Raw genomic sequence first — 27232 nt, 5'->3', positions numbered from 1 at the left:
GACCTAGCGATACCATCCATGTTATATAATCTCTTTCAGCTGTGATAGTGGAAAATATAATAAGGAAGGGTTATGTATGCATTATACAGTATGTTACTGATGCTATGCTAGGCTAAAATTGTTCATTGGTCTCTCAGCCACTCACTAAACAGTGCCAATATGTTACAGATAGATAAATTTATTTTTATTCCTATCATTTCCCAGACCTTACTTTCAACATGGCAAGGATGACCGGAATATCACACGAGAAACTGGTGGAGATGGTCAACAACAACACACTGGAAATCTTTGGTGAGATAATAGTGGATGATGTTTGTGATGAAAGTGTTTCTGAGGTGCCTGGTGTATGTGGCAGTGAGACAACCCCACTGGGAACCCCCGACCACCATCCCCATACCACTGAGCAACCTGACACTCCCCACCTTTCACATACGTCCGGCCTGGCTGATGCCAGGCGCACTACCGAGCCTCTCACGAGTCTCATGACACACGTGGACCCCGCGCTAACACAAAACATTGAACACACACTCCCAGCTGATACGAGTGTGTCTGGCAATGATATTGTTCTCAACTTGGACAACACAGAGGTGACAGTGACGCCAGTGATTGATGAACTAATTGTGACCAATCCCTCTGATGCACGGCCCTCCACACACCCTGCAGGGCCTTCTACGTCACCTGTCCCAGGGCCCTCAGGAGTTTCTCTTAGCAGGAAACGCACCCACATGCGAATGACGTCTACACCTGTACAGAAGAAAAAACGTATGGCATTTTATCCGACTCTGACTCTGACAATATAGGCGACATTCTTAGTCCAGTGAAACTAGTACCTTGGAGATTAGTCAAAGACACCCTTGAAGACCCTACGGAAGACAGTGGAGAGTGATTCAGACTTGGACTGGGAGCCAGTGCAGATGAGTGAGAGTGAGACAGAAGCAGAAGGATGTCGTCAGGTAACAGAGCAGCCACCCAACAATGACAGTGACACCGAGGATGATGCTGGTGCTGGTGCAGAAACACTAGGCATATTTCCAATAACTGCATCAGAACGTATAGCACCAAACAAAGTCATTTGGTCCAGGACACCTATACAAAGATCAGTGCCACGACAGCCACCTACACCATACAGTAAAGGTCTTGCATCAGACGAAGCTCGTGCAGCGAGTTCCTCATCGGATTTTCTGGCCCTGCTGATGGATTTCGATATGTTGAACGAAATTGTCTGCTGCACCAACATACAAATTGCTAAAAAAGGTCGAGCATACGCCAAGGATGCATCAACCATAGAAATGACGTCACCAATTGACCAGGGTGTAAGCGAAAGTCAATGCCACCACAGGGCTGCAGTGCATCGGAACACTTTCCCTTACACCCCCTGCCTCCTTCCCCCATCACCCCCTGCTCCCCTTACCAGCTCCCCCCTCTACCTGTCCCCCATACCTCCAACACCCCTCCCTTTCCCCCTCCCTGGTCAAGGGCTATGTGCCGCGACTGTATATGATTTTTTTTTGCTTGAATAATGAATATTTATATTTACCCTTTCGCGCACGATAAGTTTCAATAAGTTTTCTGATCCCGGAATTACGACTACGAAGCCGCCCGGCCGGTGAGCGCGCGCGCGGCAAATTTGAGCAAATTTGAGCGAATGAAACACATTCTTGCCTTATTTTCGCCCCCAAAAAATCAATGTATTCCCATGAAACCTATGTCCAGGTATGCATGGATGTTTGTTCTATCTGATAAACATGACCAAAACACAGGAAAACAACAGCACAGAAAGTTATGAGCCCTGGAAGGCATGTCGAGTAAACATTTTTGACTTCCCAACATCGCCGTTTGAATGTTTTCCATCCTACAGGAAAATGATCTAATATTTTTTTATAGATAATTTCATCAGCTTTCTAACGAAACCAATCTGGTTTAGATACGATGTATACTTTTCGAGAAAATGGTCAAAAACTGAGAGCCATTTTCGAAAAATTTTCACTGACCTCTGAGAGCTAAGTTTTCCCAGGGACCTAACGTTTTTATTACATAGTAATATGCCCCCATTATCCAGCTTTCCCACTGTGACGGGAAAACCCCATACGCCTCATAGTTCTCGAGTAAATCGAAAAAAAAGTACAAGGCACTCCGTGCGTGATTGACTTTCGTGATGCGCGCATGGCGTACGCAATGTTCCCGTCTACGTAACCACGAATTCTTATGAGAAATATTACATTTTTATGTATTGTACATATATAGAATTTCCTGCTCTTCATCATGGTTCAAACGTGAAATCGATACGTCCAATAGTTTCCGAGTAATTGGCAGAGAAAATGAGAGTATTACTACAAGCCTTTCTCAATGGTAACAGCCGGGAAGAGACACTCATTTCCACCGTCTTTTATCGCACAAAACGTAACATAATGCTTACATTTTGGTATTGATCATACGTAGAATTTAGTGGTATAGATCATGGTTGTTACAGAAAATCGATAAGTCAAACAGTTTTCGAGTAATTGGCCGACAAAGTGAGGTTATTACTCCGAGCGCTTGTCACTGATAACAAATGCGAGGAAAAACATTTCCCTCGCCTATTACCCACCAAAACGCTACCAAAGGCTTACATTCGGGTATTGATTACACGTAGAATTTAGTGGTATTGATGATGGTTGTAACAGAAAATCGATAAGTCTAATAGTTTTCGAGTAATTGGCCGACAAAGTGAGGTTATTACTCCGAGCGAATGTCACTGATAAACGCGAGGGAAAAAAACATTTCCCTCGCCTTTTATCCCCCAAAACGCTACAAAAGGCTTACATTTTGGTATTGATCATACATAGAATTTAGTGGTATTGATGATGGTTGTAACAGAAAATCGATAAGTCTAATAGTTTTCGAGTAATTGGCCGACAAAGTGAGGTTATTACTCCGAGCGAATGTCACTGATAACAAACGCGAGGGAAAAAAAAAAAAACATTTCCCTCGCCTTTTATCCCCCAAAACGCCACAAAAGGCTTACATTTTGGTATTGATCATACATAGAATTTAGTGGTATTGATGATGGTTGTAACAGAAAATCGATGTCTAATAGTTTTCGAGTAACTGGCCGACAAAATGATGTTATTACTCCGAGCGCTTGTCATGTCACACAACAACCGCTAGGAACAAAAACATTTCTCTCGCCTTTTACCCCCCAAAACGCTACCAAAGGCTTACATTCTGGTATTGATCTTACGTAGAATTTAGTGGTATTGATGATGGTTGTAACAGGAAATCGATGTCTAATAGTTTTCGAGTAATTGGCCGACAAAGTGAGGTTACTCTTCCGATCGCTACCAACTTTTACACACACTGTTTCTTCCTCGCACACCGGCCTGAAGACTATGCTACTAACTTTCTTTTTCTCCTATCTGTACAGACTATTACATCTTCCATGGATGTTTTTCTATTGTTATAACCTACTACACATAAACATAACTCTTCTATAGTTACTGCTGTGGAGATTTACTTTCTTTCATATGTGGAATCTGTAGGAGAAAATGGATATTTGTCTGAAAGTGTGAGAGGTAATGGTAATAGATTATTACATATATCAACAAAATTTGCAGAACTCACTTCCTCCAGGGGTGTTGATCCAGTTAGACCACGGATTTGAAGATAAGGAGTTATGTAGTGTGTGTGTGAGTCAGCTTCTCCCTGAGAGTATGAGGCAACGCTATTTTTAGCACACACCACACTCGTTCACGGAAACTCGCAGCTTGTTTGACGTATATTTCATACAATTCCATACGCATTTACACTATCAGAATCACAATAATTCCAGCCCTAAAAACACCGGTAATTCTCCCCTCCCAACTTCAGGTTTGCCCCTTCACAACACTTTGTTTCATGCCACACATAACGCTTGCTGGCTCCATAATTTCACCAAGCCATCCACAGTATGTTTCACACAATATATATTTATGCCTTGGCTTCATTTATATACGTATTTCCACTCACGCCATACGGCCTACGGGGGGGTGGAGTGGTGCAACCCCGCTACACTGACCATGTGTCTGGCTCCAAGGCCCAACGATTGCTAACGGCCAGAATTGCTTTTCAATACATATATGAATGTTCCATCAACAATATCACATCACTATATGTTCACAAACAATGTATTATCTCACTGATTCAATAGGGTCTTTGCCTTGGGCAAGAGGAGGAGAATTATGGACGATTTAAAGGGAACCACGAGCTGTCAAACATCACTGGCTGACTGCTCAACAAACACTGAGGTTGGAGGGAGCGGGCTGAGGCTGATAAGGCAAAGCAGTGTTGCCAATGACTTACCTCCAGTAGGCCTTGGCTACCCTAAGACGCGCCAAAAAATCACGCAAATCGGCCTATAAGTTTTTTTCTGACGAATATTTTTGGGCCTTGAAGGGGCCTTAAGGACGCGAGTCGCGTGACTGTGTCTGGCGGAATGCAAGCCGACATCACGCGAATCGCGCGACTGTGCCTGAAAGGGTTTATAATTAAGTACCTTTAAAAAATATGCAATATTATTGCAATAGACATACTCCATGTATAGCTGTGATTTGGGGTATGAAAAATCCGGAAAATAATATGTCTTTTTCATTTGTTCCAGGCACCTCATTTTTGGTGCTGCCCAGGGGTGTGCTGCCGTGTGTAGTGAAGGTCAAGCCTCCAACCTTATGATTTTCTAGTTTTTTTTTTTTTCCAATATATTCCTCTATTGTATTTTTAAGAAATATTTCACAAAGGGAACTAGCAATGCAGAATTAAATTTAATTTTTTCCTTACTACAATTTGATTTCATGGTTACTAAGGTTATACTTGCTATGATCTCAGTCATAATTATCTATTTTTTTCATATTTGTATCTGTGCAGCTCATTAAAATTACTGTTTGTATTTTATTCTATTATTTTCCTCAGCCGGTCCAATTGGATCGGTGATATCTTTCATATATCAACATTCCAGTGATACCAATCTAGCGTTGTCGTGCGGGTCGGAGCTGGTTACCTGCTTCCTTTGTGAACACCTACTCGCGCAGGTAACCAGCGCAGGTCGGCGCCGGTAACCAGCGCACAGGCAACTTGCTTTCTCTGTGTATGTAGTTCCGTGCAGTGTTGCCAGAGGAAAACCATAGAAATCCGCTAGATTGGTCTCAAAAGTCGTAAAGATAAGCCAGACTAAGGGAAATTAAGGAAAACAATGCTGGACAGGACTTTAAAAGAATGCCAGATGCACAGAAAATATTTAAATTTTTACCAGCTAGATTGCTTTTAAAACCTCTAAATTTAGCGGGAAAACTGCTACATTGGTAACGCTGCTGGCATGAATCGTGACGACGAGTGGAAACATGCCAGATGTTTTTTAGTTAACTATTGTTATTGGCCTAAAAAGAAATAAATGCTAAACATAAACATTTTCGCAAGAATAGTTTTTTCACACCATAAGTCTGCAGGGAAGGCAAAGACTGTTTTCGTCTCCTAACTCCCAATTAAATGAACATTGCCAGACCCAGTGAGTTTGTCCGAAATTTAAAGAAAGCAAGTCATCATTTATTTGGACGATCGTACATGTAATAACAAAGAGCAACATTAATAAGTATGAACACAGTAAATATAAAGATACACATAAAATGCTGATATAGAAAGATAAAAACCTGGCAAAAACTTATTCACTTAGAGCAAACGGGCAAATGACTACCATACGACTGTACACAAAATAACGAAAAAGAACGACATGAATAAGTATGAATACAATAGAATAAAAGGATACACGTAGCTACTGAGACACAAGAGTAATGCTTAGCGAAAATGGGTAACACTCACCTACTAAGAAGCTAACTTAAAGTATAAGAATTATAATTCTCTAAATGACTACTCAGGACGAACTGAGGGTGGGATGCTGAGTACCAGGTGTGGTGAGGTCAGGTGAGATTTCAGATCACATCTAACCCTGACAGACCTCTCTAATCCTCCACAACCCACGTGGTGGTGGAATGGCGCTATTAGCTTCATTTCCTATGCCTGGGGATGCTACAGCGCTGGTGTAATTTCCATGGTTTATTCTAGCACTGATCGGGGGTCCGTCATAAAGCGGAATGGTGGATGTCAAGTTAGCTTGGATGTCGATAACAGGTTTTGTTCTCTGATAAAAACTGCTTCCAGTGTCTGCAATTTCCAGTTTATTGCAACGAGCAATTATCTTAGTTCTGTCCACGATGGTTTCACGCTTGATTCCAGATCCATGTTCTTGTAAGTGGTGGTTCTTGATCCCTCCTTGTAAATGGCATGCGAGGCGATGACTGAGTGTGCTTCTTGTGTAACCTATGTAGTTCACATTACGAGTTGGACAGTCTGCAATGTTACAGTTATACTTGTAAACCACGTTGCTGCGTGCCAGAGCGCCTGTTTTCGCAGTCATATTGTTTTTCATTATCAAGGAAGATGTTCTGGGACTATTGTACTAAATTATGAGCCTTATTTTACTTGCACTGTTGATATTCAAGCAATTCCTGTGTACTATGTCACGGACAACCTTCTCATCTTTCTCATAGGCATTAATGTAGGCGATTCTGTAGTACACAGTGATGTTTTTCGATTTAGCTGCATTTTCGTTCTTCCTTAGTACATGCTGGGTAATCATTTTATCTATAACACTGTCAATATTTGCATTTGGGCACGAATTGCTAACAAGGATTTGCCTAATGTGCCTCAGTTCCTGGTGTACAAGTTCACATGTGGAGCAAACTTTCAATGCTCTTCGCACATAAGCTCGAATTTGTTTGTATTCCTTCGAGCATTCACCCTCGCCATTCATGCATTTCCCCAAATCTGTGGATTTTCTATATACATCCAAAGTGACGTCATTAGTTGTCCACGAACGGGATACGCCCATTCTCACTCACTTCTACAGTGAACCTGAGCCTTGATAGTTCCTGTAGACGTGTACGTAGTCTAGCAAGAGAAGTTTCATCATGTACACTTATAAAATTATCATCCTTATACCTGCAGCATATCTGGGAGACACCTCTTCCAAGGGAATTGCTTCCACATGAGGCGAACAGGACCCGCAATGGGAACCCCATGGCGACCATCTCGCTGCAAGTAGAGGTCGCCTTCTGGACAATTGAATGGAGCTTCCATAGTACAGGCCTTCAGCCTTCTGGACACTTGAATGGAGCTTCCATAGTACAGGCCTTCAGCCTTCTGGACACTTGAATGGAGCTTCCATAGTACAGGCCTTCAGCCTTCTGGACACTTGAATGGAGCTTCCATAGTACAGGCCTTCAGCATCTCTCTCAAAATATTTCTTCGCAACTTGGGGGGATCAATCTCAGAGTTCTCATATGTAAAGTTTAAAATTATCTCAGTTTTCCTGTCAACTGGCACGTTAGTAAAACGGCTTTCAACATCCAGGGAAGCAATAAAGCCGCTGTGGTGTCGAAGCTTTACTTCAACAAACTCTTCTGTTGAGCGCAAGGAGTAAGTAGTGGGAATATACGGCAATATCAGTTGATTCAGTCTCTTTGCCAGCTGGGAATCTGGGATATGATGGGTCAAAGTATTTATTTTTATACATATATATACTTATATATGTGTACATATATGTATATATAAATATATGTGGATAAATAGATAGACAGATGGATAGATATACGGAAAAGTCAGTATTAATATTAATTTGCAGTCTCTTAGGTAAAGCAATTTTCCATACATTTCGGTAACCATACATACTGTCTCCGGTTGGATATACGTTCTGCTAGACTCAGTATCTCAAGGTATTCAACACTCGGGGAAGGTTCGATTCCAACTCTCGCCAAGGGTGGCAGTGTTCTTAATGTGTCCACAATTCGTTTTCTGAATATAGCATGTCCTGTACACAATTCAAGAATATATCAAACATTTTATCTTCATATCCTACAACTTTTGAAAGTGATCCGAACTGCAGAATTTCTGCTTCAGTTGCCACACAGCTACAACAAGGTCAATTGAAATAATTTTCATTCCTTTGGCTGCTATAATTCCCGTCAACTAATATGTGGTTGTCCGAGTAAAATAATGCATAAATGGGGACATGGCTGCAATACTCAAACTGTGTCATCAGTATTTTTGACCAGGTCAGTATCATACTATAAAGACGACGTTATTCCCACATAGTCCCAAATCATAAGCAGCTGATGCCGGCTCTGTGATGCGAAAGAAGAATGCTGGGCATACTTCTACAGTCAGACAAATGCGTGTGTGGTGCGGGTTGTCATCATGACATATTACTGAGCAGATTCATATCAGTTTATCAATATATTAAGCTAGCATTATTTGTCCCTTTTAGACTGCAATACCGTCATATATCTCGTAAAACCTTACGTCATAGCATAGCATAATAGAAACATTAAAAACAAAGTGGCTGCTGCAAACATACAATATCATATGGTCATTGATTTTATCGTAGTGTTCATTGCTCTCCCCTTCCCCTTCCCTAGTCACAGGCGATACAGCAACACATGGCACACAGTACAGTGTCAGCCATCAATAGCTGGTGCCAAGTGTTCGCGACTGTTACTTCTACCGTACTGTTCCGTTAGTTTTGCTTTAGTAATACATAGGTGAGGTCTCCATACCAGGACTAGTAAGTGCGTGTATACTTTTTATAATAATTACGCCTGCGACTCACGAAGCGAGAAAGGTATTAGGTTTTAAATAGTGTGTGTGTGTGTGTGTGTGTGTGTGTGTGTGTGTGAACAAAATGGCTCACTTTTTATCCATAAACTTCATGGAAAGCTAAATGTCAACCGAATATGAAACCTATTGTTTTTGAGGATACAAAGTTAAAGGTAAAGGTCACAGAGCTAGGTCGAAGTATGACAACAAAATAAACTTAAAGGCTTTTTCCAGTTTAGCCCAAACTTGAGGAAAATATTGAGGGTATATAAGAGAAGAATGAAGTGATTCAGCTTTTGAAACTGATCAGTCAGAGATCAATGTCACAGGACAATGTCGAAGTTCAGTCCAAGTGTGTGTTTAACAAAATAACCAGAACAGCTTTGGTAGGAACTGAGGGTACGCAGAGAGGTAAACCTGTTGTGCTTGAGAAAAATAGTCCAAAAGTGGAGGTCACAGAACAAGGCCAACTAGAGTATTTTTTAACCGTTTTAGAACCATCCTGGTGTAAGGTTTAAGGGTAAGGCAGGAATAACGAGTTTCAAATTTGTGGATGATCAGTCAAAGGAGAAGGCCACAGTGAAAGGTCGAAAGTCAAGATTACAGAGCAAGGTTAGTTCAGACAGTTTTGACCAAATTCAAACCAAACTTGGTCGCAAGGTTGAGGTTAATGTATGAACGAATGGACTCTACTTTGGGATCAATTAGTCAAAGGCCAAGGTCATAGTGAAAGATCGAAATTCGACCCATGTATATGTCTGTCAACAAAATAATTATAACAGTTTTGATATGATTTGGATCAAATTTGAAGGATGAGTTGAGGACCCGTCAAGTTGATTTATTGTTTTTGAGAACACTGATCAAGGTCACACGGCAAGGAGAACTTAGGCAGTTTTTTATCCGATGTAGACCAAGCTTTGTGGAAGGATTCAGGTTAAAAAACAAGAATACAGATACTAGATATTGAGAGCAATGAGTCAAACGTCATGGTCTAAGTTCAATATCAGTGGGGAAAATAATCTCAAATTCGATCTGACCAGAATGAGAGTTGGTGGTGTGGTTATGGGTTATATAAGAACAAATAAATCGATTTTGAATAATCTGTCGAAGGTCAAGGTCACAGGATATATTCTGGCCTTAGACCAGCTGGTGGCCAAGGGTTCAGCATCCTGGTATTGTTAATATTATTTTCTTTGAATGTTCATCTGTCTATATACCTAGACTGCTTCCCCCAAGGAAATGGAGGTAGCCGAGACAGGACGACACACTCCCAATTTACTCATCCACTCAAACACATTCATTTGCATCTTGGCCCCAAAGGGGAGAAGGAACAGATCCTCACCGCACCACACTGCCCGAGGGTCAACTTCGCAGTGCAATCAGTGACATCCACAGCAGGGCCCGACAGCAGAGCTAGTTTACCCCTGCCACATCATAATAGACCCATCCCCTTACCCGCACCTGACCTGATCAGCTGATCAGACTAAATGCGGGAGAATATACCCCCAGGGCTGCGTCATCATATATTCATTCACAATTTCTCTCCATTTATTTCTATCACGCACAGCCACTCTTCCTTGCTCAACAGACATCCCTCTTGCATCCAACGCTCTCTTCACTCTGTCCATCCATCCTATTCGTGGTCTCCCTCTCAGCCTTACACCTCTCACATCAGATCTAGCTATCTCTTTCACCAATCGCTCATTATCCATTCTCTCCATGTGTCCAAACCATCGCGACACCCTCTGATCAACTCGATCAGCCATCTCCCGAACAACTCCAGTTCTCCTTTGCACTTCATTTCTCACGATCCATATGCGTCACTCCACACATACTCCTCAGACACCTCATTTCCATTACATTCAAACTTTTCCTCTCTGCTACACCCATATTCCATGTTTCAACCCCATATAACGCAGTCGGTACCACAACACCCTCATACAGCCTTCTCTTCACATCCATTCTAAGCGAACGACGTCTAAACACTTTTTTCATTCCTCCCAGCACCTTTCCTACTTCATTCATTCTAAACTTCACTTCTGCATCTATTCTTCCATCCACAGCAACATGCGACCCTAGATACTTAAAACACTCTACCTCCTCAAGCAACTCACCACTCAAAACTATATTCATCCTCCTACCATCTACCAACCTCGTACACTTCATCACTTTACCCTTATTCTCATTTACTTTCAATTTCTTTCTTTCACACACCCTTCCAAACTCCTCTACCAGCTGTCTCGATCTCTCCTCTGAATCAGCCACCAGTGCAGTATCATCTGCAAACAGCAGCTGCTTCAGATTCCACTCTCTACCATCAACAAGCACCAGACTCAGACCTCCACCTAACACTCTTGCATTCACCTCCCTTACAACACCATCCATATAAATATTAAACAACCAAGGCAACATCACACATCCCTGTGGCAGCCCCACTCTCACGGGAAATCAATCACTCACAGTATTTCCCACTCTTACACATTTCTCTACTATTTACATAAAACCTTTTCACCCCTTTTGGTAACCTACCATCAACTCCATACAATCTTAAAACAATCCAAAACGCCTGCCCATCATTTCTATCATACGCTATCTCTAAAGAAATGTTCATACACTCACTAAACCTATATTACTGATATGGTCTCCGATATACTCGTACAGTAGAGCAAAGGTTCTCAAAATGGGGGTCGCGAGCCTTTGAGGGGTTGCGAGATGCTTCTGGGGGTCGCGAGACGTTTTCTAGAATGTGAGAAACACATCAGAAAAAACAATTTGAATTTTATAATTTAATCATGATTATTCTTTTATATCTTTTATCAGTGTAAATCAGTACAATGACTATGCCTGCCTAGAGAAATAATTAACGAAAAAAGTACAGCCACAGTCTGACTGATACCAAGAGCTCATCCTGCATTCCCTCGTCCCCCCTTCCCTTTCCGTCAAGCCCTTACCACCACTCTCACACGTCCAGTACCTGTGTCATCGCTGACCGTGCTGCCCGACCCTCTAATTATGAATCAATTTCACAAAGCCATATTTGAAATCTTTCTTTAAGTTTGCATTATTTTTTCGACGCCCAAGGTACTTAACACTAATTATCTCTCAGTATCCATATTTTCTAGTGACTAGTGTGTAATGTTAATGCTTCCTTCAGAATGATTAATTTTTGAATTATAGTTATTGATTTGGTCGTAAGTGGCATCTGCCCTCTGCAGATGGCACGTTACTAGTCAAAATTTCTCCAGTGTCGGTTTAGAAGGCTTGGGAGATTGTACGCTTTTGTAATCGTTGCTACCTACATAATCTGCAACATGGACCGGTGGCTAATTCGTAAGGCTACAGGTAAGGACACGGCATCAGATATTAATCCAAATATCACCGAAACAACCGATGATGTTAATTCTGAAAAGCCATGTACAATACATCAAGTAGAAATATGGGCCATGAGAGACACAAGCGTGAAACATCCCAGTGTGATCAACCATCCAAGTGTCGAAAATATCAGGAGGAATTCATGCAGTATGGATTTACTTGCTGTACCGTTAATGAGATTCATTAACCTCAATGTGTTAAGTACTTGCACACGAAAGCTTAAAACCAGTGAAACTGAAAAGACAAACCAAACATCCGTCTCATGCTCACGAACCAACAGACTTTTTCCAACGATAGGAAAAAGAGCTACAGGGGCAAAAACAAGTGTTAACACAGAAAACATCATCTTCCAAAGCTCAGATGGCATCGTATGAGGTTGCATACATAACTGCACAGACCAAAAAGCCACATACAATAGGGGAAGACCTCATCAAACCCACTGCAGTGGCTATGTGTGGAGCTATTCACGGAGAAAAAAAATGGCTCGTGACCTTCAAACAGTCCCTGTGTCGAACGACACCGTAGCTCTGCGTATTAATGACACTGCAAGTGATTTTGTCAGCTGATTGATAGGGTGAAGAAAGTGAATAATGCTTTGCAGTTAGACGAGTCAACTGACATGTCAATTCTGCTCTATTACTTATATTCATAAGATACAGTTTTGGTGGAAAACTTAATGAAGACATGCGTTTTTGCACTACGCTGGAAGGAACGTGCACAGGATATGACATTTCCACAACGCTGGACAGCAAACTACGTGAGGTGGGACTGTCTTGGGACCAGCGTGTTTGTGTGTGCACAGACAGAGCTGGGGCAACGCTTGGTAAAAGGAAAGGACTAAAAGCAAAGGTCTTACAAGTGGCTCCTCACGTTCATTTTACTCACTGTATTATTCACCGAGAAGATCTTGCTAGCAAAGCTCTTGATCCAGAGTTAGACTGTTTTTCAAACCGCTTTTAAAATAATGAACTACATAAAATCACACCCTCTGAACGCCAAGCTGTCACAAAAAGAGATGGGCTTGGAGCATGAAGCGTAATTGCTCCATACAGAGGTCGGATGGCTCTCCCGAGGAAAAGTTCTCACTCGCCTGCACCAGGTGTGAGATGAAGTGCGCCTGTTCTTGCTTGAATCTGGGTCCCAACTAAGTGTTCATATGACTGACCCCAACTGGCTAGAAAAACCTGCATGTTTGGCTTGCATTTTCAAATAGTTGAATGCACTGAACCTGTCAGTACAAGGCCCAAACACAAATATTTTATCAATGTCTGCCGAAGTAAATGCATTCACAAGGAAGCTGGAACGATGGGCTGTGCAAGCTGAAGGGGGCAATATTGAAATGTTTCCCGAGCTGGAAGAATTTATAGAACAGAATGAAGTATGTTTGTATAACATGAAAGGAGCCATAGCCACTCACCTCCGAAGCCATCTGGGCCACTTCAAAAAGTACTTCCCAGAAGAGACAACAACGATGTGACTGGATAAGACAACGTTCACTGCTGCTGGGAATCACCTACCATCTGACCTGGAAGATACACTGCTGGAGCTCTCCTGTGTTTGAACCTTACGGTCAAAGTTTGATTCTACAACGCTTGATGAGTTCTGGATATCAGTGGCAGAGGAATATCCAGGATTATCCAAGGCTGCAATGCATGTACTGAATCATTTCGGATCAACCTATCTTTGTGAAGTTACTTTTGCCGCACCGACACCCATAAAAAAACAAATACCGATCACGATATTAGTGTGGAGGATGATCTCCGTGTTGCAGTCTCCAGTATCACCCCAAGGATGGAGTTGTTGTGTTCCAAAAAGCAGGCCCACTCGTCTCACTAATAATGGTAAATTGTTCATGCTAAACTTATTCCTACTTAAAACATGTGTAAAGCAAGAATATAGGATATAAATTACACTGATTACGGTATTAGTTATGAATTTATGAAGTTATAGGGAATATAGCCTACTTATAATGTTATGATACGGAGCAATAGGACTAACTTTGTGTGTGTGTGTGTGTGTGTGTGTGCGTGTGTGCGTGTGTGCGTGTGTGCGTGTGCGCGTGTGTGCATGTGTGTGCGTGCGCGCGTGCGCGCGTGCGCGCGCGTGTGTGTGTCAGATTATCGGCAATGCTTTAGTGGGAAGGGGGGGGGGGTCGCAAGTCTTTCGAAGTGATTTGGAGGGGTCGCAGTCCAAAAAGTTTGAGAACCTCTGCGGTAGAGGATACAACAAAATTGTAGGGTGCATTGTAACTTTCTAAGTTTCTGCTACAAAATTCCCCCCCACCCCACCCCTGTCGCTCTCAAGTTTTTACCCACACACCCTCGCCGTCCATTCCATCCCTCATCAGTTACTCGTGAGGTTCCGTATCGAAATCTTCGATGTGAGCCACAATTGACAATACCACAAAGGAAACGCGGGAGTAAAATTAACTGAAGGCTACAGTACCAGTACACAGCTGGTGGTGGAGTGGAAACAGCAATGGGATGCTTTCCAACTACGCGGAATCGACCCCAGACTTGGTCGGGGAACAGCTTCTGATTTTAAATTTCGTTTATATTTCGTCTTTGAAACATACTTCATTATATTATCACAGCAGGGACAATCAGGCAGCCTTAATATGTTTACCTGTTCATTTTGGATAATCTTGGCGACTTGTGAGGGTATGTGATGAGTAGGAGGATTGCTGGGAAACACGGAACAGATTGTCTTATCTATACCTAGAGTTGGAATATAATACTGAGCTTGTTGTCTGGTGAGACACAGTCAGCAGCCACACAATATCGTTATTTAGTAATCAAAGTTTTGTTAACTTATTTTCTTTTATGGCCATATAATTACGTTATTAACAGTTTATAATTTAAGTGACTGTATATCATACTTCGAAGGCTGAGTCACACTGATTCTGCTATGATCGGAAACGTATGTGGACCGGTCTTTGTTAAGAGGCTTCTGAGAGTAGGATGAATGTTTTACATGGAGAGAGAGAGAGAGAGAGAGAGAGAGAGAGAGAGAGAGAGAGAGAGAGAGAGAGAGGCAAATGATCTTGGGAAGAAAGTGAAAAACTCAGATCGGTTTGTTTAAAAGAGACTTAGATTTGTAAGGATGGTAATATAAAATTAAAGACAATTACATAACTTATCAAGGTTATGGAACGATTAGAGGCAACATGTATCTATGTTCCTTCTTCCTCGTAAAAAAAAAAATGTAGTAAATAAAGCAAAATAAAACACGACACGGAGAGTATAATGATCCAAAGAAAAAAAAAATGACAGCTGAAGAATATCGATGACGAAGATGATGTGGAGAAAGTTGGTAGTGGATGATATAATAATAATGAGATTCTAGGTAAGCGCCTGAGTACAGTAGTTAACTATCTTCCAGAAAATAATGTTATGAGTGATTAAGTAATTCATAGCGACGACGGGTGTAAAAAGTGTAGAAGAGAAATTCTAAAAAGCCAACATAATGGTCAAAAGAAGGAAGACAACTGATGTAAAAACGTCAGGGCAGTGTAAAGTTTGTATTATTAATATAGTCTTGAGACCAACAAAGAAAGGAGATAAGGAGGTCATGTCAAAGTCGGAAGAAGAAGACAGGAAGTTAGGAGGATGTAAGGGTCGCGGAAGTAATGCGGACCTGGCAGGTCGAAGGGTGGTGTGTCCTGGCACACTGCCCGCAGTGCCATCACCATAACTCCTCCCTCACCCACACAATGACCCACAATCTCACCACACTTTAAAAAAAATTGCACCTGCCAGGATATTCTTTTAACGAAGTCCAGCTGTTTTCACTGCTCTACCATAACAGCCGAGCTGTGACATGCAGACGGGACGAACTAAACCTCTGGCCATTTCCTTGAGTTACAAAGACTATGAACATGATACAAATGGAGAAGTTTTGGTGGTTGAGTGAAAACAGAGTGGTCGCAGATTCGATTTCATACGTTGCTGGGATTATTAGCGGCGATATTGTTAACAAAAATATTTCAACGATACCTGGTAAGATCTGACTCAGTACTGGCACATACATTATGTGTGGGTCAGGAAACAAAGGATTCATTACTGGTACAGACCAATCAAAGGTCAAGGTCACGGATCAGGATCAAAGTCCACGGTGGAAAATACCTCAAGAATGTCTGATCAGAACGGAACAAACTGGGTGTAAATATTGTATGTGGGGGTAGGAAGAAGCGATTCGTTTTGGTAGAAATGTTACCGTGTCCTCGTGATAACTTTTTATTAGTTATAATGAACTTTAATTTGACAAGTTAACGTTTACTGCTGTTCCATATGACCGCAACAAGAATCACTCGAATACCGTAACATTTTGTTCTAGCATGCTACCATTTAGATGGTTGCTGTTGGTGTCCAAATGCTAGATGACATATGAGGGCTGCAAAGGATCAGTGCATTCTTGATAAAACGTAAGTGTACTCTTAGGTCTCGAAAACAGACTTTCTAGCCTATGTTCAGAGTAGGATTTATAAGAAAAAAAAAGGACATGACCCCCAAGTCGGATAGGAAGCTAGAGACAGTGAGACTTGAGGCCACCCTTTCATCCAAGTCCTGTATATGGTCCTCTAACTTTCATAATCCATGTACTACAGCTATTTCTTTTCAGTACTCTGTTTGTCCTACAACAAAGAAACTGCAGAATGTAAATGTGTAAGTTGAAGAAGCTGACAGAAGGCGATGGCCCCTTTCCTAGTGACTGTTTGTACAGATGCACTTTCAGTTATCTTGGGCAACAATTGTAAATTTTCGTCAGATTCCCTTCTGAAAAACACCACCTCTACTTCAGTGATCCTCAGCTACTTTTCCACACCAGAAAAATTGAGACCTTTAATGGCCGCGCATTTTGTGTACTTTCCTGCTTTTTCAGGCTAAAGATGGTTATTGTGCTTATGTGAACAAGGACTTTACATCGGACCTATGACATATATGCCTATGGTAAATCAAACTACAGTATCCAAAATACATGCATAACACTTTTGTGATCAATTCACCTAATAATTGGTCCACCCGTTCTTTCATATTGCTATCACCAACAAAATAACGCGATAGGTCAAGTTCGTAAAATGTATTGTCGCCCACATAAAATTATGGCAGAGTTTCATGTTGCGTAAGTCACCCTGTACTGCCGGATGTTCAATGGAAGCTTTGTGATGTTAAGACTCGGAGCGAAATTATGGGTCTAGGTACTCTTAAACCGTAACAAAGCGAGATCCTTGAACTATACACAAATCAGCCAGAAATGACCCAGTAGGGGGGAAGAGGTATAGACAATATAAAAAGGGTAAAAACTTAACACTTTAATAAATAATACACATCAGTACATAAATAATACTGTCACCACCACCGACTTAAAACAATACATTTAACACCTAACACTTATTCTACCTAACTACAATACATTCCCTAGCTAAACACAAAACAAAACCAAATACATAAATAGAAAGCAAAAGAACATCAAAACACGTGGGAGAAATGGGAGAAAAATATACTCATAAAAGTAGATACAGGTATACAGGTGTAAGTTCCTAGGTCGCTGCTTAGTCTCCTAAAAATAATTTCCAGGATGTATAGAGAACACCAAAAGCCAAGGGGTGTTAGTGGTGTACTGCCAACCAGGAGTGCACTAACCCACCATCTCACCTCGAAGACCTCCTGTCGGCAAGGCGGGACAAGAAACTCGGAGAGCCATAGTTGCGAATCATCAACTAGTAGGCAGAGCTGGTGGTGAAGTGCACAAGCCACAGATGGCGCTTTCCCATATTATACGTGCCTGGTGCCAGGCACCAACCAGGACCACCCAAGCATGTCTAGTGGACTGATACCAGTCATACAGGGACAAGAGACACGGGTTGTAACAGTGAATATTAAGATATAATTTTGTATCTGCATCACGTCATGTCATCGAATAAATAATATTGCACGCTGAGGATAATGAAAAATAAATGTATCACTGATATATAATCAGTTAACACTGCAATCTAAGTTTTCTGAAGCTGAATGTGTAATGTAATCCTGTACGCAGTATTCCTTCTTGTTTATGAACTGTTTAAGTTTTGTGCTTTCAAGCACAATTCATCTTATTTGGGGGGCCAGTTCAGGAAACCTTTTGATGAATGCAGTGTTTGGGTCGATTTTCTAAAGCTATTGTTGCGATACAGCAACAGTAAGTATGTCACAACAATGAAAATGCTGTAAGGAAATAATAACCTACACGAAATGGCAGCCTGACCTGTTTGCCTTTTAACCCTTATATTCGCCTGTTATAAAAATCACAGTTTTTGTTATTTTATTCCGTACAGATGAAAAGCAATTTTCAGTTTTAAGGAGGCATGACAAATTTTTTTCTTTTGTACTAAGCATTCAATACGACCTAAGCATGAGTTTACAAATACTTGCATTGGAAAGGCACATACTTTTTCAGTAGCTTTTTAATTCATATTTTTACGCTATTGTAATAAACCGTTACACCTTGCCTTGCCAAAAATACTGATTTGGAAGTTTTTAATTCAGGGATTTCTTCATGAACCTCTGCATTTTATTATTCTTACCAGTCCATTAGATTCAGGATGCTAATCTAGGCTGTGAAAGAAGTTTGGCATTTTCCAAAATGCTCCGACTCGGCAAATTTTGGAGATTCTCTTTATCGTATACACAGACGTATAGTCCTCAGGCTTCGACTAAGCCTTCTAAAGATTTCTCTTACTGAAAAACTGACTAAATGCAGCATAGTAACAGCATGCCATTGTGTAATACATGTCGCCCTTTGGGCTTGTTGATAAGCCATTTAAAGTAGCCTACTGCAGTGGTTTCCAACCTGTGAGGCGCGTCCCCCTAGGGGGGCACGAAGGGCTGCCTTGGGAAGGCGCGAAGGCTTGATAAAGAGGGTAATTTTATTTGAAAACTACGATTTATGATGGAATTCAGCAATTTCTAAATATGGAGAAAATATTTCAGATATAAGAAATCTAGTTATCTGAATACAGAATCAATTTCAAAGATTAAGAATCTATGATACTTATTGACATGTGCCAATTATGCCAGTAAAATGCAGTATTTGAGGAAGAGGGGCGCAGAGCACGTGTCATTCAGTGACGGGGGGCAGGAATTAGAAAAGGTTGGAAACCATTGGCCTACTGACATGCTCTGCATGCCCGTTTTCTCCATCGTCCGCAAAGAAAATAGAAACGGAAATATGGGGCTTAATTATTCATTCACATTCTAACAAAAATTGTCCCATTAACAGTAATGGCAGATCTGCATTGTTTATTTATGCTAGATTCTTTGCAGTCTTACGCTGCTAAAGCATTACCATTTGTTACCATACAAGATTTTAACTCTGCAAATTATTCCTAACAGTGTCTGTACGATAGTTCTGAATTTTTAAGAAATTTGCTTCAAGGATTTCCTAGTGTTTTAACAGTGTGTAGGAGGAGGAAGCTGAAAGTTAATGTAAACAAAAGTAAAGTTATGGTGTTTGAGAGGAATGAAGTCACAGAGTGTGCAGTGAGGTTGGATGGTGAGGATATGGAGAATGTGAGTGCATTCAAGTACTTGGGTAGTGTGATGAGTAAGGATGGAACTTTGGGGGATGAAGTACGTGAAAGGGTACAGCAGGGAAGAAAGGTTGTTGGTACACTGAAAGCAGTGATGAGAAATAGGGAGGTGAGTATGGAAGTTAAGAAGTCACTGCATGATGGTATTGTGATCCCTACCCTGACGTATGGAAGCGAGGCGTGGACCTTGCAAGAGGGGAACAAGTCAAGAGTGAGAGCAGTGGAAATGAGTTACTTGAGAGGAGCATGTGGAGTGACGTGGAGGGACAGGTTAACAAATGAAGAAGTGAAGGAACGTTGTGGGGTAGATGTGGATGTGGTTGAAAAGATTAGGAGAAATACACTGAGGTGGTTTGGACATGTGGAGAGAATGGAGAATGAAAGACTGACTAAGAGGGTGTATGTAGGTGAGGTGGAGGGAGGGAGAGGGAGGGGTAGACCGAGGATGAGGTGGAGGGATGGAGTTGAGAAGTATATGAGGGAGGGGGGGATGAGTTGGGGGGAGGGGAGTCAAATGGTGGGTGACAGAGTGACTTGAAGGCGTTTTGTCTGCGGCCACCCTTTGCGGGATTAGGGCGTCGGGCTATAGATAGATAGATAGATTTAACAAACTACCTACTTACTGCAAATTTGAAATGCATAAGTGTTTTGGCAATTAATGAAAGTTCTGTAATACAGTTTCACAAAATAGGTTTCATCTTATAGAGCCTTAATGAAGATTATTAGCATTGTCACCAGTTGAAAGCGTCTGAATTTTCTGCCATCATTTTTTGGGTCGACTGTTCACTTGCAGACAAATGGAACAAAGGCTCTGAAGGTAGTCTGGGTGTGTCAAGATGCTGATCGCAGTTGGCAATAACGACAGGTAGCTTAGGATTTCTGAGGGATTCACTTGTTTCAGTCTTCTATGTCATAGTACTTATAGCTAACATCGTTTGTGGTCAAGTTAATGTGGGCAAGTGTGCAATATAGAGAGGTACTGGGCACTTCCAGTCGATTGCCCGTTTTGCGAGGTATTCCACTTCTTGTACATATGTAAATGTTTTGCATCTGTTTAAGTTCTCTCAACCCCAACACCAGGTGTCGGTCGGAACTGTCAAGAAATCGGTGGTTGGGCATCGCCGGATGTTGGTCGGAACTGCACTTATTTTCGCACCACAGTTTGAAGTGGCCCACCAAAAGCTGGGGAGGGACTTCCACCAGCCGAGCCAACCATACCTCAGTAGTCTCTATGACTTTGCCAGGTGTAAGACAATCTTTTCTTAACACTTCACGTCAAATTCCATTCCTGCCTTACGATGACTTTTGCCTCATCCACCCCTGTCAAGCATCATTCCAAGGATACCAGGAAAGGACTCAGTGATAGTTGCCATAGGGTGTGTCTTGGACACCATTGCGTCTGGTTTATTTAGTAATGGAGAAGTTATCACGAGGGCAAAGCCATAATCATGGCCATGGGCAGAAGCATGAACACATCCTGTTCCCATGGCAAAAATTAGTCCTCTTCCTCACGTCATTGCTCATTGATGCAACGACTTTGCAGACCCGAAGATACTTACATTCGCAAGAAAAAGACTTGTTGAGTAAAATGGTCTTTAATTTGTTTCCCTAACTGCTATAATTTTCGAGAAATTAAGGAGGTGAAAACAGGCTATTTGGGGGAAAATTCCCATAGAAAGTAAATGAGGATGCTATAAATAGCCTGGCATGGAGGGGTTTAGGGTCAATGTTTGACATATAGGATAGTTTCTGACTAACCTGGACCTATTTCATATACTGATGTCCCCTTTATTAATACATATGCCTTGCCTGGGATTCAGCATGTGATGAGTGCAGTTGTTATAATGCAGAAAGGCATTACATATTCGCAGTCAATGGTGTTCTGTTTCTTGAGGTATTTTCCCTATTACTGCATGCACAATGTCTGTTTAGCTATATTTAGCTATTTATACTTTAGCCTTTAGTGTAGGGTAGCAATTTTATTTTGTTAGGTTCTTCAGTGTTAGGTTATCAGACTGAGTTTTCTTTTGTTTAAGTTATTGGTATCATTCACACAAAAAATCAGTTTCTAATAAATAAAATATAAACTAATAAATACTCGTAATGGCTTGATGTCCTGAACCTTTGGGCCAGCAGCTGATATCTTAAAGAAAAAGATCAAGCCATATTTTTAAAATTAATGGGAGTAAAATAATGAGATTAGTAAGGCAGATGAACAGCTGTCTCTAATCTCATACCAAAGCTGCATTTTGAAACAACTGATATTATATACACTAATCCCTCGATTACTCAAAAATTATAGAGCCAAAGGCATGTTTGGATAAGGGCAAAATCTGGATAGGGAGCAATATCCTCTACTGTACCCATATCTTTCCTATACCCAACCTACTACCTACACCCAATCTATATTGACAGTAGCCCTCTGAATTTGGGCAATGTCCTCCGGCCTTTCAGCTATATTTAGACATCAAAACACACATAGGAATATCCAGTGTAATGCTAGACACTAAGAAAACAAAGCATAAACTACAAAAAACCACAAATGTCCTATCTATAATGTACAGCACCTCCTAATTTTGGCAGTGTTCTCCGGTCTTTCAGCTGTACTTAGACATCAAAAAACACATGGGAATACCCAATATATTTCTAGACACTAAGAAAGCAGTGCATAAACAACAAAAGTCCACACACAAAAAAAATCAGTGAAGACTACAGTTGCAAAAAGTATTTTTAACCTTCTTTGGAACCATAAGTTTTCAAAAAGTTTCTGGGACAAAAACAGAGTGATGGCTGCTTCCGTGGCACAAAGAAAAACTTTCCCACGACCAAGTATGTCACCCAGCAATTGATCATATTGATATAAATTGCATACCATTATCTTTGCTGGTGTTTATACTGTAAGATAAGCTAATAAAAACACACCACAATGATAAGTAAAAGTACAGGCATGCAGCAAGAATAAATTTGCTCGAGTAAATAATACCTTCAAATAACTTTCCAACATCCTAGTGCAAAAATTTGCCCTCACTATGCATGAGCTACGCACATGTCTACATGCAGAATTTCATGAGCTTTTTCGTGGTGTTCTCGGAATTTCGATACGACCAACAGTATTCGAATAAATTACCAAAAACTAACAAGCTCACTGGTGGTGATGCAGGGAGGATGGGAGGCCGGGCAAGTGACGCTAGGGGGGGGGGGGAGGGGAGGACTGGGGGATGGGGAGGGATATACTCCTGGCTGCAGTGAGCATGGGAAGGGACAGAAAAGGGACGGGGGATGGGAAGAAGTGAGAGCTGTTGAGGGATTTTGACCGTTTGGTGAGGAGATGGATGGGTGCTTTTGCTCTGCTGGTGGGTTGCAGTCTGTATTGTTCTATAATACTCGCATGTGGCCATTAGCATCCAAGTGATCTGGGTGGACGAGGAATTTTGACCATTCGGTAGGGATCCGAACAGATTTTCCAATCTATTTCTAAGAAGTACTTCTTTAGGTCATGGTAGTTGCCCTTTTTGTAGTTTAGGCTCTTTTTATAACTCTCATTACAGTTAACTATGTCAAATGCAGTCCTGAAGTTGCAATTTAATACTGCAAGGTCACTTTTGCCGAATGGAGGGTGGTACATTATATTGTCAGTATTATTTTCCTGCCGTCAATATAAGCTGCAGTACTGATGGCTCATCTAGTCCTTTTTTTTCTGGTGTTTTCCTTTACATGTTGTGTTAGGAAAATTACTGTACAAGATCCAGGAGCGTTTAATCCCAACAGCTTTCATGAATTCTCACATCTAGAGTATTCCAGTTTATATTTGTATTGAAATACCCAGTTGATATAATTTTTTTAGAGTCCTCTTCCATTCTGTGTAGTACTGCTCTTCAACTCTGAACTGTACTTTCTGCCAGGTCTTCACATTTGCCTTTTTTCCCAAGTGTTTGTTTTGAGTGGCATGTACAAATTTACCACAGTTGTGCGTGTGTGTGTGTGGGGGGGGGGTTAGTTGAGCAGCTGGTAAAAAAGGTAAAGCTTGGAGAGATGAGGATGTTGAAAGAGCAGTGGAAAAATAAAGAAAGTGGATGAAAAAAGGCTTCCAATGGTTAGTAAGGAGGGTAATGTGGAAAGGAACTGAAGATGATGATCTGCAGAGAAAAATGAACGGAGACTAAAAATGGGAAAATGTTTTGGAGTGGCGTGTGAAAATGCCGGAATGAGGGCGGGAAAATGTGCAAAAATATGAAGGGTGAGAGAAGAAGAATACGAACAAACGAATGCGAAACAATGAGCAAATGGAAAGAATATCTGAATGGCTGATGAATGAGAATGGCAAGAGCATAGCGGTGGTAAACACGGAGTGCTGTGTGTGTGTGTGTGTGTGTGTAATTTATCGGGTCGGTCAGGTTCACGTGATGGTCGTTATCATCAACTATATTATCCTCCCGGAAGAGAGCTGAGAGCTCATATAGTCCGATCTAAGGGCAAGGCTGTGACCTTTACACAAACACAAACAAGCTTTTTCGCAACCTGAGAGAGACGCGAACCCCCGTTTACCAAATGGCAGGCGAGAGCATTACCACTGAGCCAGTGTGTGTGTGTGTGTGTGTGTGTGTGTGTGTGTGTGTGTGTGTGTGTGTGTGGTAGTTGAGCATCTGGCAAAAAAGGTAAAGCTTGGTGAGATGAGGATGTTGAAAGAGCAGCAGAAAATTAAAGAAGAAAGTGGATGAAAAAAAGACTACCAATGTTTAGTAAAGACGGCAATGTGAAAAGGTACTGCAGATGATGATTTACGGAGAACAATGAAAGGAAACTAAAAAAATGGGAAAATGTTTTGGAGAGGCGTGTGAAAATGCCGGAATGAGGGCGGAAAAATTTGCAAAAATATGAAGGGTGAGAGAAGAAGAATACGAACAAACGAATGCGAAACAATGAGCAAATGGAAAGAATATCTGAATGGGTGATGAATGAGAATGGCGAGAGCATAGCGGTGGTAAACATGAATGGCTTTTAGTGACGAATATGCAGAAAGTACTCTGTTTCCTAAGAATGTATCATTGGCACTGAGTGAAGGATGCTGCGCAGAGGTTGAAGACTTAGTATGCAGCAGGCACTGATGAGGTACTGTCTCTCAAAAATGTGTTGCAGCACTTAAGCACAGTACTTTCTGGAAAACTGAATGAAATGTCTGACACATCTGCTCAGTCATATTGTTACACCAGTCAGACACTTCATCAAGTGTTGCAGATGGTAGCGTGCTACAGAGTTCCAGTACCTTTATGAGGTACTGCACATACAGACAGAGGAGTAGACTGTAGCACCAGTCGAGCAGGCTGGTACTCCCGAGGTGGATGGAAAGCTGATGACAGGGAGTGCTGGAGCTCCCGTTTCATCAGCTCTCAGGACTAGTTCCTGACCATCCCCCTTTGCTGAACTTTTTCAGTGTTTCAGTTAGAGTAGGCCAGCATGCTCTCCAACACAAATTTCTCTAACTATCTACACCAAACTACATGCATAGTACACACTACACTTCCTTTTCCAAAATTCAAAAAAAAAAAAAAATCATGGCGTCTCATCACCCAGCCTCGGAGTCCCCAGGGGGGGACCATAAATGCCCCCATCTTCCGCCCCTCTCCCGGTGACGACTCGAGGTACCTGGAGCCACTGTCTGACTCTCTTCTTCTTCATTTCTGCAAAATTCGTGGCCTTTCCGCTACTGTGACTTTCGCTCTGTTGAGCACCACCTCTCCTCCTCTAAACCTCACCTTTTTCTAACTGAGATTCAGCTGTCTGGGGCAACTGACAGCAAACCCTTTTCTGTATCCTCCTACTTTCTCTATACTCATTTCAAAGCCAAAAGTGGCTATTGTGTATATATACGCAACGACTTATCTTGCTCTCGTGTTCCTGAGCTCGATTCTTCTGAATTATCTACACTTTGGCTTCGGCTTTCCTGTCATTCTCTGACTAAATATATCTGTGCTGTTTACTTATCCCCTAATTCTACTGACTATCAAAAATTCTTCGACTATCTTACTTCTACGATGGAACACATTGTATCCCTTTCTCCTTTCTCTGAAATATCCATTTTAGGAGATTTCAATGTTCACCACCATCTTTGGCTCTCCTCTCCTTTCACTGATCCACCTGGTGAACAACCCTACATCTTTTCAATCCTTAATAACCTAGAGCAGCTTGTACAGGACCCTACACGTATCCCAGACCGCCTTGGAGAGAGCTCCAACATACTTGACCTCTTCTTCACAACTAATCCTTCTGCTTACACTGTTAATCTTTTCTCTCCGTTGGGCTCCTCCGATCACAACCTTATCACCTTAACCTGTCCTATCACTCCAGTATGGCTTGTGGACCCTCCAGGGAAACGTCGCCTGTGGCATTTTGGAGCTGCGGATTGGGAGGCCCTCAGGCAGTACTTCTTTGATTTTCCCTAGAATGATTATTGCTTCCATGGCTGGGAGCCATCTGAGTGTGCCTTACACATTACGGAAGTTATTCTTTCAGGCATGGAAGCATACATTCCTTTCTCATATCCTCTGACTAATGCAAGAAAGCCTTGGTTTAATCACGCTTGTTCTGATGTTGTCCGCAGCAAGAAGAGGGCCTACAAAAGGTACCGGAGTCAACCCACCCCTGAATCACATCATCTTTACATTTTTGCCCGGAATCGTGCTGTCTGTTCTTCTCTCTGCTAAAAATAATTTCATCCTTACTAAATGCTCTCAACTCTCCAACTCGAATTCTTCCCGCTCCTTCTGGCACCTTACCAAAAACCTTTCTAACAAATTTACCTCATCATCCTTCCCTCCTCTTTTCTACTCTGATGGTTCTGTAGCTATTTCTTCTACTGATAAAGCAGATCTCTTCGCACAGACTTTCTCCTCCAATTCCACCTTAGACGATTCCTGTGCTGTTCCTCCATCACTTCCCGCCTCTGACTTCCTCATGGCTGACATTAAAATTTCTTCAGCTGATGTATTTTCTGCCAACACTGGCCTCAGTACTAACAAGGCATATGGGTCTGATGGAGTCCCTCCTGTTGTTCTCAAGAACTGTGCTTCTGTGCTTACAACCTTCCTAGGTAAACTCTTTCGCCTTTGTCTATCAACTTGTACCTTTCCTTCTTGCTGGAAGTTTGCTCTCATTCAGCCAGTCCCAAAGTAGGGTGACCACTCCCAACCCACCAACTATCGTCCAATTGCATTAACGTCCTGTATTTCAAAAGTTTTCGAGTCAATTCTCAATAGAAAAATTTTAAGGCATCTTTCCTATCACAACCTTCTTTCTGATCGTCAGTACGGGTTCCGTTAGGGATGCTCCACTGGCGATCGTCTCACCTACCTTTCAGACTCCTGGTCATCCTCCTTTCGGGACTTTAGCGAAAGCTTTGCCATTGCACTTGACATCTCAAAGGCTTTCGATCGAGTCTGGCATAAATTTTTAATTTCCAAACTGCCCTCTTACGGTTTCTATCCTTCTATCTGTGCCTTCATTGCTAGCTTCCTTTCTGGTCGTTCTATAGCCACTGTTGTAGACGGCCATCGTTCTTCTCCTAGATCTATCAACAGTGGTGTTCCTCAGGGCTCTGTCCTATCACCAACTCTCTTCCTTTTATTCATCAATGACCTT

This window comes from Coenobita brevimanus, chromosome 65 (assembly GCF_032717465.1).
Source record: "Coenobita brevimanus isolate Jiangsu-jjx chromosome 65, ASM3271746v2, whole genome shotgun sequence".
NCBI classification, from domain to species: Eukaryota; Metazoa; Arthropoda; class Malacostraca; order Decapoda; family Coenobitidae; genus Coenobita; species Coenobita brevimanus.
Note: the sequence above shows the minus strand (reverse complement) of the source record.